Source organism: Protopterus annectens, chromosome 13.part0 (genome assembly GCF_019279795.1).
Source record: "Protopterus annectens isolate FY-2018-M chromosome 13.part0, PAN1.0, whole genome shotgun sequence".
Lineage (NCBI taxonomy): Eukaryota > Metazoa > Chordata > Ceratodontiformes > Protopteridae > Protopterus > Protopterus annectens.
The window spans coordinates 614175994-614189456 of record NC_056747.1 but is presented as its reverse complement, the minus strand read 5'-3'; the positions used below and the strand labels follow the sequence as shown (position 1 = coordinate 614189456).

The following is a 13463-nucleotide window of genomic DNA, read 5'->3' as shown; positions in this document are numbered from 1 at the left end:
CGAGGCTATCGAGGAGGCATTCCAGGCCTACCTCGGTAGCCTCGTCGAGATCTACTCATAGCCTTTCTGATGCTGATCTGGACCGGATGATGAGAAGGTTCATCCAGGCCCAGATGCAGATGGGAGTGCTCTTGCCTCTACCCCCCTCCGGTGGGGGGCTCAACACCTTTTTAAGCCTATTGCTCCTTCCCCGACCCGCTATCGGGGTGCGGAGCAGCTGGAGCCGAGCAGCTGGGGGGGGGTGGGTCGGCGCCGATAGTACTTGGTACTTCGGATCCGACCCTGCCCTCGAGTGCGTCGGACCCGACCTCGGAGCCTGGATCCGAGCCGGATCCGGGGATCAGTGCTCGCCGGCGCCGTCTGTGTCGGAGCGTACTGTCCTTCCGGATCCGGCCGGCGCGGCTCGTCCACTCGGATCCGAGGGAGCCGATTGTCGGATCCTTTGGTCGAGGTCGGCTCCCGGCTTTTGATGTAGTGGAGAGGGCTCTGTTGAGGGTCTCCGGACCCCGGCACTTGTTCGGCTCCGTCCGCTCCCTCTGCACTGGGCCAGGCTTCCACCATCCGGCCCCTGGGACAGCCCGTTTCTGTGCCCCAAGTTGCTCCTATGGAGCAAATTGCTGCTGCGAGGACTCCTCTGACAGCCCCCAGAGGAGGTCCCTCGCAAGCATACGCAAAAGGAGGCACATTGACTCCCGAGTCTCTCACAGAAGACACGGACTTGGAGGAAGGGAAGGCTCCCCACGGTCACCCCGAGGATGTCTCCTTTGGAGACATCATGGAAATGCTCCGTATAAGGGGTGGTCTGCCCCCAAGTCTTCCTCGGACGAGTCCGTGTTCTTGGAGGCATTTGAAACGGGCCCGTCTACCTCTTGGGTGTCCCCTGCCGACCCCTGGTGGACCTTATTACCACCAGGGCGTGGAAGGAACCGGACACCGTGGAGCCAATTCCCAAAAGACCGGATAGGATCCTTAGTCCGCCATCCGACCGGGCCCATTGGAGTAAGGGGCCTCCGGTAGATGCCATGTTGACGGGCGGCCACAAAGAGGGAACTGGCTCAGGAGAGTCCTCAGTCCACCCACCGAGCAAGGAGTCTCGGATGATGGACCGCTTGGGGAAGCGGATGTTCAGTTCGCGACCTTCTCGGTAAGGGCGCTGAACTATTTGGCACATGTCATTAGGATGCAGCGAGATCTTATTAAGGAATACGCTGCATCCCCTGAGTCCATTTCGGAGGAGGACAGAGTTCTGCACTCCACCCGTATGGCCACTCTTAGGTCAGTTACAAATACTTCTATGCGGCTACTCTCCCATGCACGGAAGGCGCCGCTAGAGCTGCGGGACAGGACTGGTCACTAGGCGTCAGGCCTGGCTCCGTCACTGCGATTTTTCTGAGCCCTTCAAAGCGTCGTTTGCGCGCCTTTGATGGTTCTGCTCTGTTTGGCAAGACCGTTCGCGAGCGTTGACCCAGAGCGAAAAGGACGGAAGACGCTGTCTGCCGTCGGAATCCGCTTCTCTGCACCCCAGAGGCCCTATTCTAGGAACCAAAAGGGTCAGAAGAAGATGTGGTTCCGAAGTCGCAGCAGTCCCAGCCTGCTCCGGACAACCAGTCCTTCCGTGGCAGAGGAGGACAGGGAGGACGCCGCCCTAGAGGCAGAGGGGCTCCCAGAAACTTCGGGTCCAGGGAACCTTTCTCTGAACGGCCCGCAGCAACCCTGAGGTTGCCCGACTGCTCTACTCTGGAGGCAGTCGGGGACGTTCGGGGCACCTAGCGGCATGGGAGTCCATAACATCGGACCGCTGGGTTCTCCAAATCATATCCAGGGATATCGCATTCCTTTCCTTCACCTTCCAAAGTTGAAGTCCCTCCCAGACGTCCCACCCGGTCAACGGGAGGCCGCTTTGGCAGAAATTGGCCATCTGCTAAAGAAAAGAGCCATCCAGCCCGTTCCCCAGACCAGATCGGATCAGGGTTCTACTCCAGATTCTTTTTAGTGCCAAAAAGACGGGGGAACTAAGACCAATCCTAGACCTCCCTCTCTTGAATCTGGCAGTCCCCAAAGAAAAATTCAATGGTCACTCTGCAATCTATTCTCCCCCTTCTGGGAGAAAATCACTGGATGTGCTCGATAGACCTCAAGGACGCGTACTACCACATCCTGATGGACAGGCACTCCAGGAGGTTTCTCCGCTTCCGGCTGGGAGCCAGTCACTACCAGTTCCGGGTCCTTCCCTTTGGTCTCACCACAGCCCCCAGGGTGTTCACCAAAGTATTAGCAGTGGTAGCGGCCCACCTGAGGCTTCAGGGGGTGCAGGTCTTTCCCTACCTGGACGACTGGCTTCTTACCGCCCCAACAAGGCATCTACTTCTATTGGCGCGAGACTCCTTTCTCCATCTTGCTCCCTTTCTGGGCATCACAATAAATACAAAGAAATCCAACCTGGCGGCCACACAGCTCTTAGATTTTATAGGGGCCAGGCTAGACACAAGGAGTTTACGAGCCTTCCTCACTGCGGACAGAGTTCTAAATCTGCAGCTCCAGGTGCGGGCCATTCTCCATTCAAGTTCTGTTCCAGCGGAGTTGGTCCTGAGGGCTCTAGGGTCCATGGCATCGGCTATAGCACTTCTTCCTCTTGCCAGGCTCAATATGCATTCTACAGTGGACGCTCTTAGTACAGTGGTCATACCTTGCTCTCCCATGCATCATCCCATAGCGATCAGCAAGGCTTGCAAGCGGTCCCTCTTGTGGTGGCTCCACTCCCGGATCTCCACAAAGGCCGCCCATTTTGTGCTTCTCCCCCTCTCGCCACGGTGACCACGGACGCCTCCGCCTCGGGTGGGGGCACTTTGGGCGGACCGTCCAAGGCACGTGGAACGATTCAGAGACCTTACTGCATATCAATGTTCTAGAGATGAGAGCAGTGCTCTTAGCGTTGCTAGCACTTCAGGACTTTCTTCCCTTGGGAACAATTGCGATTCAATCGGACAACATGTCTGTTGTCTGGTACATCAACAAGCAAGGGGGAACAAGGTCTTACCCACTTTGTCGAGAGGCCATGAGAGTTTGGGAATGGGCAATCTCCACCAATCGCTTTCTAATAGCAACGCACATTCCGGTCGGTCCAACATCCTAGCGGACAAGCTCAGTCGCACCATTCTGACCCCTTACGAGTGGTCTCTCAATTGTCAAGTAGCGGAACGCATATTCGCACGGTGGGGAAACCCCTTCATGCGATCTTTTGCTTCTCCCTCAAACACCAAGTGCGACAGTTTTTTCGCTCTAATACCTCCTCCCGGAGGTACCCCAAGAGACGCTCTGGTGCATGCTTGGCCACCCGGTCTTCTGTATGCCTATCCACCCTTGCCTCTGATGCTCCAAGTTCTTCAGAAAGCTTCTCGGGTGGGTTGCAGAATGATTCTCATTGCTCCATTCTGGCCTCGACAGATCTGGTTCCCCTTCCTAAGGTCTCACTCGGTGAATCCTCCTTGGATTCTAGATCCCATCCGGATCTGATATCCCATCCATCCTGCATTCCTCCTCCGAATCTGGACAACCTGAAGCTGACCGCTTGGCTGCTCCAGTTCCACTCTTGATAAGGACTCCGGTATTTCATCACCGGTTAAGGCAATTTTGGTGGCAGCTCATAAACCATCCACTAGAAAGGTTTACAAGCAAGTGGAAACGCTTTCTCTTTGTGGGCAGAGCGGCAAGGCCTGAATCCCTTCACGGTTCCTCTTCCTTTAGTGCTTGACTTTCTAACCACTCTCTTTAACGATGGTGCCAGCAGTTCCACAGTCAAAGTACAACTGGCGGCAATTTCTCACTATCACATTGGCCATGACTCTAATCCTCTTATGTCAGCCAAATTGTGTAAAGTTTTTCTTAAAGGTACTTTTCTTCTCAGGCCCCTATAAAACAAGCAGTTCCTCCTTGGGACCTTTCTCTGGTCCTACAGGCCTTGACCGCCCCTCCTTTCGAGCCAGCGGCTACGGTGGATCTCAAATTCTTGTCCTACAAGACAGCCTTTTTGGTAGCCATTACATCAGCCAAGAGAGTTTCTGAACTTCAAGCATTATCAGCTAAACCTCCTTACTTGGTATTTCATCCGGACCGTGTCTCCCTCAGGACCAACCCGTCCTTTCTTCCTAAAATCGCTTCTGAAGCAAACATCAATCAATCCATTAACCTCCCTGTTTTCTTCCCTAAATATGAAAACAAAGGTGAATATAAGCTACATTCACTAGATGTTCACAGGCAACTTAGATTTTATCTGAACAGGACAGCTGGTCATAGGCAATCCGACCAGCTGTTTATTTCCTTTGCAAAATTCAATTTGGGCAAGCCAATCTCTAAAGTTTCTCTGTCCCGCTGGATTTCACAGTGCATTTTATTGGCTTATCAAGCTTCAGGAAGGCCCAAGACCGGAGGGTGTTCATGCCCATTCAACCCGGTCAGTATCTACCTCGGCAGCCTTCAAGGCTAGGATTCCTCTAGATGATATTTGTGCAGCAGCCACGTGGGCTTCATCTCATATGTTTATTTCCCACTATAAGTTGGATCTTGCATCTAGGGTAGAGCATCCTTTGGCTCAGCGGTGCTCGGAATATCCTTCCATGATGGCCGCCCAAGATTCAGGTAGCTGGGGACTCTGTCCCACAGGTTGCAGACAAATGAATATCCTACTTCAGATTTAGAAGTTATGTACTCACCATAACGCTCCATCTGAGTAGGTGTATTCATTTGTCTGCAACCATCCCGCCCTCCTATCCCCCTGGCCTTTCAGTTTCCTGCATATTCTATGTTACCCTTTTTAGGGTTTTGTTGCTTTGGCAAACTCGATCTGAGGTCATGAGGGTAGAGCAGGGCATTATGGGTGAGGGGAGGAGCTGAGAGCTTGGATCCATAGCTGGAAAACCATGCCGGTTCGGATCCGATATCGGATCCATAACCAACAGGTTGCAGACAAATGAATACACCTACTCAGATGGAACGTTATGGTGAGTACATAACTTCTAATTATCTATAGCCTTTTTGATTGCTACATTCTGCCCTTTTTCCTGACTTAGGAAGACCCTCTCCCTCACCCTCAAGGAGAGTCTGTACTTAATGGGTATAAATTTAATACATGCTAGAAAATGACGAGCAGTTAGATCAGGTTGCATCATTCAGAGATGTCACTACCCATACAGGGTGCTGATCAAATTTCCTACTTTTGGAAATGTGAGGTGCAGTGAATATAAGATACACTTGCAGTCAAGTACCACCGTAACAGCTATACATTATAAATAAATGCAGTCTGAGGGTCGTGTTGCTCAATGCTAGAAGTCTAAATCTCAAGATGCACTCGCTCGAAGCACTTCTTAAAATGGAGAACATTGACATCTGTGCTGTAACGGAGACCTGGTTTAAAGCATCAGAAAGCACCTCTGCGCTACCAGGCTATAACTCATTCCACATCTTTCAGCCCCGAAACATGGACTCAAGCTCCAAAGGCGGTGGTGTCTCCATATTCATAAAGGATATGCACACTTCCAGACTAGTAGCCCAGCATAACACATCTGAGATACTTAGGTACAACTAACATTGGGTAAGATGGTGATCCAGGTCATAGCCTGCTATAGGTCCCAAACCGTGTCCCTAGACTCTCAGTCCATGTTCCTAAGCATCCTGGAATCTGTCAAGGTCCAACCCAACACTGTCTTACTAGGAGACTTCAACTACCCCTCTATCAACTGGGAAAACTATTCAAGCACCAATGCACTGGCCTAACGCTTCCTGGAATTCATCAATTCCAGTGCCTTGGACCAGCTCATTCTAACCCCCACTAGAGGAAGCAACATCCTTGACCTGGTTATTACTAACATGGGCGACTGTTGCTCTACAGCAATAGTCAGTCCCTCCCTGGTCAGATCCAACCATAAACTAATCACCATGGAAATCCACATCTCACAACCCCCCAACCCCCCGCAAAGGTAACAACCTTGAAAAATTTCTCCAAAGCTGACTTTGGACTCCTAAAAACAGAAGTGGCTAACTTCACGGCACCCATGCCAATGGAAAGTAGCTGCATGACTGCAGAGTCATACAACAGTGCACTGTACGAACATGTACATAAATGCATGAAACTAGCCATACCCAACAGAACCAAGATGCTCCTCTCCAAGAAAAGGAAGCTAATCTGGTGGTCCCCTGCCATTATTAAACTCTACAACAGAAGGAAGAAACTGTTGCAGAAAAAGGTGAAGTCCCAAGACTGGAAAAACTCCCTTATTAGCCTCAACAAAAAGTTGAGATCCCTCATCAAATCCTCTAAAGCCAGCTATGAAGGCAGAATTGCGGCAGACACTAAAAACAATCACAATGCCTTCTGTAGCTATATCAAGAACCTCCACGACAATACCCAGATTTTCTCTGAGTTACTGCACAATGGTACCTCCTATACTGAGCCATCAGATATTGCCAACATACTGGCTGGCAGATTCAGTGCCAACTTTACCCCTGCCCCCCCCAAAGGACCAATCACAATACTGGAAGAATGCCAGGCACCCAGCATTACTGCAGCACAGGTTAAAGCTGCAGTCTCCAAGGTCAAGAATACAGATTCCATGGGACACGACAATATCCCTGGCTGTGTTCTACATGAAGTACAAAGCGAACTGGCACCACATCTGTGTGCCCTGTTCATTTGCAGCCTCACCTCAGGCTTTGCCCCTACCGAATGGCGCACTGCTACAGTCATCCCTCTCCGTATAGAGGGAGCAACTACAAACCCCGGGAATTATCTCCACATTAGCCTGATGAGTCTGGTATGTAAAGCTATGGAGCACATCATCATGGACCTGATTAACAAAGAACTAGGAAATCTCCAAACTCTAGACCCCATGCAATTTGGCTTTGTGAAAGGGAGATCATGTCTGCTCAACCTGGTTAACTTCTTTGAGTCAGTCACCAGGGCTGTGGATGAAGATAAGGCAGTACATGTAGCCTACTTCAATCTGGCCAAGGCCTTTGATACCATTCCTCACTCAGGAATTATTGATAAACTCACCAAACTAGGCATCAACCCGTATATCAATAGGTGGGTTGCAAATTGGCTCACAGATAAGAACACACAGTGTGAAAGTAGCGGACTAAGTCAGACTGCCAACCAGTCACGAGTGGAGTCCCACAGGGATCGGTCCTGGGTCTTCTGCTGTTCGGCATCTACTTTTCAGAAGTCCAGGCCAACACAAAGGGACTCTGGCTGACCAAGTTTACAGATGACTGCAAGCTGGGAGCCATTATTAACTCCCCAAGTGATGCAGACATCCTACAGAAAGGCCTCACTGTGACCAATGACTGGTGTCGAAACCATGGCCTTAAGCTTAACGCCAAAAAATGCATCGCCATCCCCTTTGATAAAAACTCAGTTCCCACTAATTACCACGCCGATGGAAGCCCACTGAACACTGAAGACATTATAAGAGATCTGGGGGCGCAGGTTGACAGCAACCTCTCCTTTGACCAACACATTACCACTGTGGTCAGAAAGTCCTTCTGTGTGGCACATCTCATTACCAAGGGTTTTGCATCCAGGAAGAAAGAGGTCATGGTCTTTCTCTACTCTTTCCTCATTAAGACCAATCATTGCGTATAATGCCCATTTGGAATGTACCTCACTAGACACTTGCAACAGCTGGAAAGGCCACAGAAGTACCTCATGAAGAGGATCCTAGGCATTAAACACATCTCCTAAATGGACAAACTCAAAAGACTCCAGCTATTCTCTGCCTCATATCGCCTACTTAGAGGTGAGCTCTGCTTGACTTACAAAGCCATGTCTGACCCAGCTCTTTTAGAAATGCTACATCTAAAGAAATCCCAATCCCTCCGCACCACATGCTCCAGAGACGTCAACCTCATTACCACAATCAACAGAACATGCTGAAGGGACAGGTTCCTCACCCAGAGACTGCCCATGCTCTGGAATACACTTCCCATACATGTCAAGCAGAGGACCTCACTGTCCCTCTTCAAGAGAAATCTTGATTAGTGGATGGGTAATAGAAAGTTCACCCCGGGGATCACTCCAGTGGCTCTACTTGATAGAGGCATTGTTAACTAACGTTGGGAGGCACGATGCCAGGGCACTTCTATGGTCTAGGATTATAAAGGCTCCACGGCCATTAGTCTAGTACACACCTATGAACCTGTGAATATATTTACCCAGACATTTTTATTTTGATATCTATCTGGCCATATAAGACCTCCTGACCTCCAGATGAACCATTTTAGCAGCAGGGAGTTAACGCTGCATACCAGACAGTTTTCATATTCTTCATCCATTCTGCTTTAAGCAGATAGAGTAACTGCTTTGGGACTATGCAGTTTCGACATAATGCTGCTCAATCCACACCTTTCAACAGAGTTCTGTTGGAGATGGGGAGGAAAATTTGTAACTCAGGCTGGCAAATTCCTTTGTCAGCCAACAGGTAGGCTCCTCCATTTAATAAGGCCTGTTTCTGTAGCAGCATGACTCACCCTAGGGGTCCTAGAGTACCTCTGCCCAGTCATTTAGCTTAAAGTGATTCTCCAGTCTTTAGAACAAAGGAGGATTTCTTGTGTCTCTGGCAGAGTAATCTGGTATTTATTTAAGTAGCTTTTTCTCTGGGGTCTCTCTTACCAATAAATACATGCATACTTTTTGATCTACTGTTATAAATAAGCCAGCAGTGCTTTTTCATACCTGTGCCAGCCTTCCCACTGCCACAGACCCAAGGTCTAAAGTAAGGGGGACAAGGCCACTCTCTATCCTCTTTTTGTCTTTAATGCTTCATTGATAGGTATTAGACTTGTACCATGTTCTGCTAAATAGTGCTAGCTTTGTATTTCTTCCCCCTGAAGATAGCCTTTGCATTCTTCATGCTTGCTGACCCTTTTGTAGCAGAAACTTATTTATGATTGAATGCCGGTCATTGATGACAGGGTTTGATGTACTCTATTTTTACCAAAGAGAATGCAATGTCTGCTTAATTTTTTTCACATGTTTATGGTGCCCATATCATCTGTTGTATCTTGTGCTCCTTTTCATTCTCTACAGCAAAGTGAAGAGAAGAGAGAGACATTCTTGTATGGTGCTGTCCTACTAGTAGAGGATGATTTTCTCTTTTCGTATACCCATAACATGTACACTTCTTATAAGTGTCATGCATTGATGTCTAGGCAGTTTGTGTACATGTGCTACCACACCCTCATCCTTGCTGTGGACAGCCTCTACCAGGGGGCTATAAGAAGAGCTAGTCATTCAGCCCACTGGATAGATATGAAAATTGGTCTTTTTTTGGAAACTGTTCAGCTTTTGGCTAACAAAGGATGGGAGTTCATTATTCATGGTTATGTAGCACACAAATTGAGATGGTGAAAATTAAACACACTTGTGCTATCTATATATATATATATATATATATATATATATATATATAGATATAGATATATATATATATATATATATATATATATATATATATATATATATATATGAGACCTTTTCCTGGGTAGCTGCTCAGATCTATAGGTTATATTGGCAGTGCAGAAAAGAGAGACTTGCTGCTGAAAACAGATAACTTACCTAACTCTGAGTATTAAAATAAAAAGTAATATATTGGTGTGCATTTCTGTCATTTAAAAGTGTCTTTTCTTCCTGTTTCCCTCTGTGTGTTGTCCGAGCTGTTAGTCTTCCTCACTGTCTCTGTGTACCGTCATTCATCTCTATGGATACGATAAGTAGCCGGTAAGTTATCTCCCTCCTTGCATGTGTATACCTTTTCTAACTCATGAGCTTGTTGGCTTTCTCACTTTGCATGTAGTCACCAGCCATCAAATGTGGACTTCCTCCTCATATGTATCATCTTCATGGATTATTCTCCTTATTTCCTCGCCATCTTACAGACATCTGCCATTAACCTGATTGCTTCTACCGTTTTTCTGCGGAATAATCTGCTGTTTTACTTGGTTTCTTCCTCTGTGTACATACAGTCATCAGCCTTTAAGTGCTTCCTTCAACTATGTATAAACATTTACTGGATTTTAACCTGCCTCTTTTCTCCACTTTTTATGGTCACAAACCACTAAGAGCCTCTTTTTCTACACATGCAGTCACCAGATGTTAAAGGCCGTATTCCTCCTTGTGTGTGCATCACCATTTATTAATGCACCTCCTTCTTCACTGTGGATGCAGCCATCATTAGTTAAATGCCTCCTCGTGTTATGGCCACTAGCCGTCAAATGCCCCCTTCTCCATTTTTCATGTAGCCATAGTAATTAAATTCCTCTTTTCTACTTCTGCAAGCAGTCAGCAGTCAGAGAGTTGCTTAATATTTCTCCTGAAGCTGTACTGGCGTGAAGTCACTGTTACTGAATGGTGAGCTGCTTGTCCAGGGTGGAAAACAAAGCATGAAGGAAATGCATTGGGTTACCTTCTGGAGGATGTTACTACTACAGGACAGTTTTCATGTGAATGCCAAGTGGCAAAGCAGGGGATTTGACTTAACTGTTTGCTTAATGAATCTTATCCCTTGGACTACAGCATTGTCAGGAGTGAAGCTGTTTTCAACTGTTTGATATTGGGTTTGAGCCATAAAACCAGTGACTATGGCTTAGTAGCATATGTTCAACAATATGGCAGTTGGTTCTGCAAGAGCTGCCAGACATTAGATCTGTAATTATTTTTCAAATAATGTTTATTGCCATTTTTTTTTCTTTGAAACATAAAAAAGAATTGTCCAACAAGATTGTAAATCCTTTAGTCTGTACTTAAAAAAATATGGGATGAATTGTAAGGTGCATCAATATCATGAGGCATAAAAATATATGGGCTCAAATATAAGATGCATCAAAATTGGGAGGCGTGCAAACATAACTTCTTTAAGTAGATAAATACAACAGAAATGCAATTTTTGGCTGTTGTGTGTTGAGGGGAACCATCCTTAGTAATTCATTGGACTAAGGTTACAGGGGTTGAGTCCTTCAATCCAGACTTTCCCAGGCTGCTTTGTACCCCCAAATACCATAGGGCACATGCTGCTCTTTCTCTCCAGCTCTTAGTTGCTACACATAGGGCTTGGATGTTCAACTAAAAGGACCCAGGCTGTTTTTCCACAGAATTGCTTTTAAAAGGGTTAGCAAGTGTTTTCATTTTCCTGTATCAGTTTCCAGTCATAGAGCATCTACTTATTTATTTTCATGGCTACATAGTTTTGCCATTCTGAAGAAAAAAAAATTCTGTTAGAAATTATCTTTTTGATATCATAGGATCCATAGGAGTTTCTAGACTATCGACCCAGAGGTAATTTCAAGCCTAGCAGTTTCATCCCAATGTAATATCACAGATATCTCTGGATATCCACATTCTGCTCCCACCCCCAGTCAAGGAAACCACCATGAAAAGCTTTTCAAAAGCAAACTTCACGTTACTTAAGACCGAGGTGGAAAGATTCACAGCCCCCATGGTAAAGGACAATGCTGTCCAAGCTGTTGAAATCTTTACAGAGGCACTCTGTGAGCATCTGCAGGAATGCATGGATTGTGCTATCCCAAGTAAAACCAAGACTCACTCCTCCAAGAAAAGGAAACCAGTCTGGTGGACCCCTGCCATAAACAAGCTGTACAACAGGAGGAGGAAACTAGTACAGAAAAGAGTAAAATCACAAGAAGGAAAGACATCCCTGATCAGTATCAGCAAGAAACTACAATCCCTCATTAAATCATCCAAGTCTAGTTTCGAAAGAAAAATTGCCAATGACTCCAAAGATAACCACAAAACGTTCTTTAGCTATGTCAAGAACCTAAGTGGAAACTCTCAGATCTGCTCTGAGTTAGTGCAGAATGGCACAACATGCACTGAACCGACTGATATTGCCAACATTCTGGCAGACAGGTTTAGTGCAAACTTCACCCCCCCCTCTCACCCCCTAAAGGGCCCGTAACCATACAAGAAGAATGTAGGGCCCTGTCAATTACCGACACACAGGTTAAAACAGCACTATCCAAAGCCAAAAACACAGCTTCAATGGGACCGGACGGTGTCCCAGGCTGTGTCTTACAAGAGCTCCAAAATGAACTAACCCCTCACCTAAACACACTGTTCAAACTCAGCCTCTCTACAGGCTACGTACCCACAGAGTGGTGCACAGCAACAGTTATCCCGCTCTACAAAGGTGGAGCCACAACGGACCTCGGGAATTATCTCCCTATAAGCCTGACTAGCCTGGTCTGCAAGGCTATAGAACGCATCATCATGGAATTCATTAACAGAGACATTGGGAACCTCCAAACCTTGGACCCTACCCAGTTTGGCTTTAAGGGCAGATCATGCCTCTTAAACCTGGTGGACTTCTTTGAGACTGTTACCAAGGCATTAGACGAGGGAAAGGAGGTCCACACAGCCTACCTAGACCTCGCAAAGGCTTTTGACACCATTCCCCATTCTAGTATTATAGACAAGCTCACCAGCTTGAACATAAACCCCTATGTCATGAGATTGGTTGCCAACTGGCTCATGGATAGAACCCACATGGTGAGAGTTGCAGGCTCTACTTCCGATTCTAAACCAGTTACAAGTGGTTCCCCAGGGCTCAGTCCTAGGACCCCTCCTGTTCGGTATATACTTCTCAGAGGTACAGGTAAGCATAGGAGGACTATGGCTGACCAAGTTCGCAGACGACTGCAAACTAGGGGCCATAATTGATTCTCCGGCTGATAGACACCCTCCAGATGGGTCTCACTGAGATGGATACCTGGTGTCAAAATCATGGCTTCAAGCTAAATGCCAAAAAGTGCATAGTCATCCCCTTTGGAAAAAAAGTACCTGCGAACTACCACATAGGTGGTAGTCCCCTAAATACAGAAAATGTAATAAGGGATCTGGGGACCCAAGTAGATAATAATTATATTGCCAAGGTGGTTAGAAAATCCTTCTATGTGGCCCACTAATCACAAAAGGGTTGGCATCTAGAACAAAAGAGGTTATTGTGCCTCTCTACTACTCATCACTCATTAGACCCATCATAGAATACAACGCCTCATTTGAGATGCACCTTACAAGACACATGCAACAGCTAGAAAGACCACAAAAGTACCTCACCAAGAGGATTACTGGCCTCAAACAGATGCCCTATGCAGCCTGACTCAAGAAACTCCAGCTGTACTCTGTTGCATACCGCTTACTCAGAGGTGATCTCTGCCCGACATACAAGGCCATGTCCAGCCCAGAATTTATGGACATGCTCCACCTAAAAAAAAACAAATTTCGGAGAGAGACACGCTCTAGAGATATAATCCTCAACACAACGATAAATAGGACATGCTGGAGGGATAGATTCCTGTCCCAGAGACTCCCCATGCTTTGGAACAGGATTGTAATATACATCAGGCAGAGCCCCTCACTATCACTCTTCAAGAGAAACCTTGACGGATGGATGGAAAGC

The 13463-nt window shown here is 47.1% G+C and overlaps 1 protein-coding gene across 2 annotated transcripts in view; it reads left to right on the top strand.

Annotated features, from left to right (window-relative positions):
• RAD51C (RAD51 paralog C) overlaps positions 1-13463 on the top strand; it is a 1235792-nt gene that overhangs the window by 913702 nt on the left and 308627 nt on the right. The gene's annotated exons all lie outside the window — the stretch shown is intronic.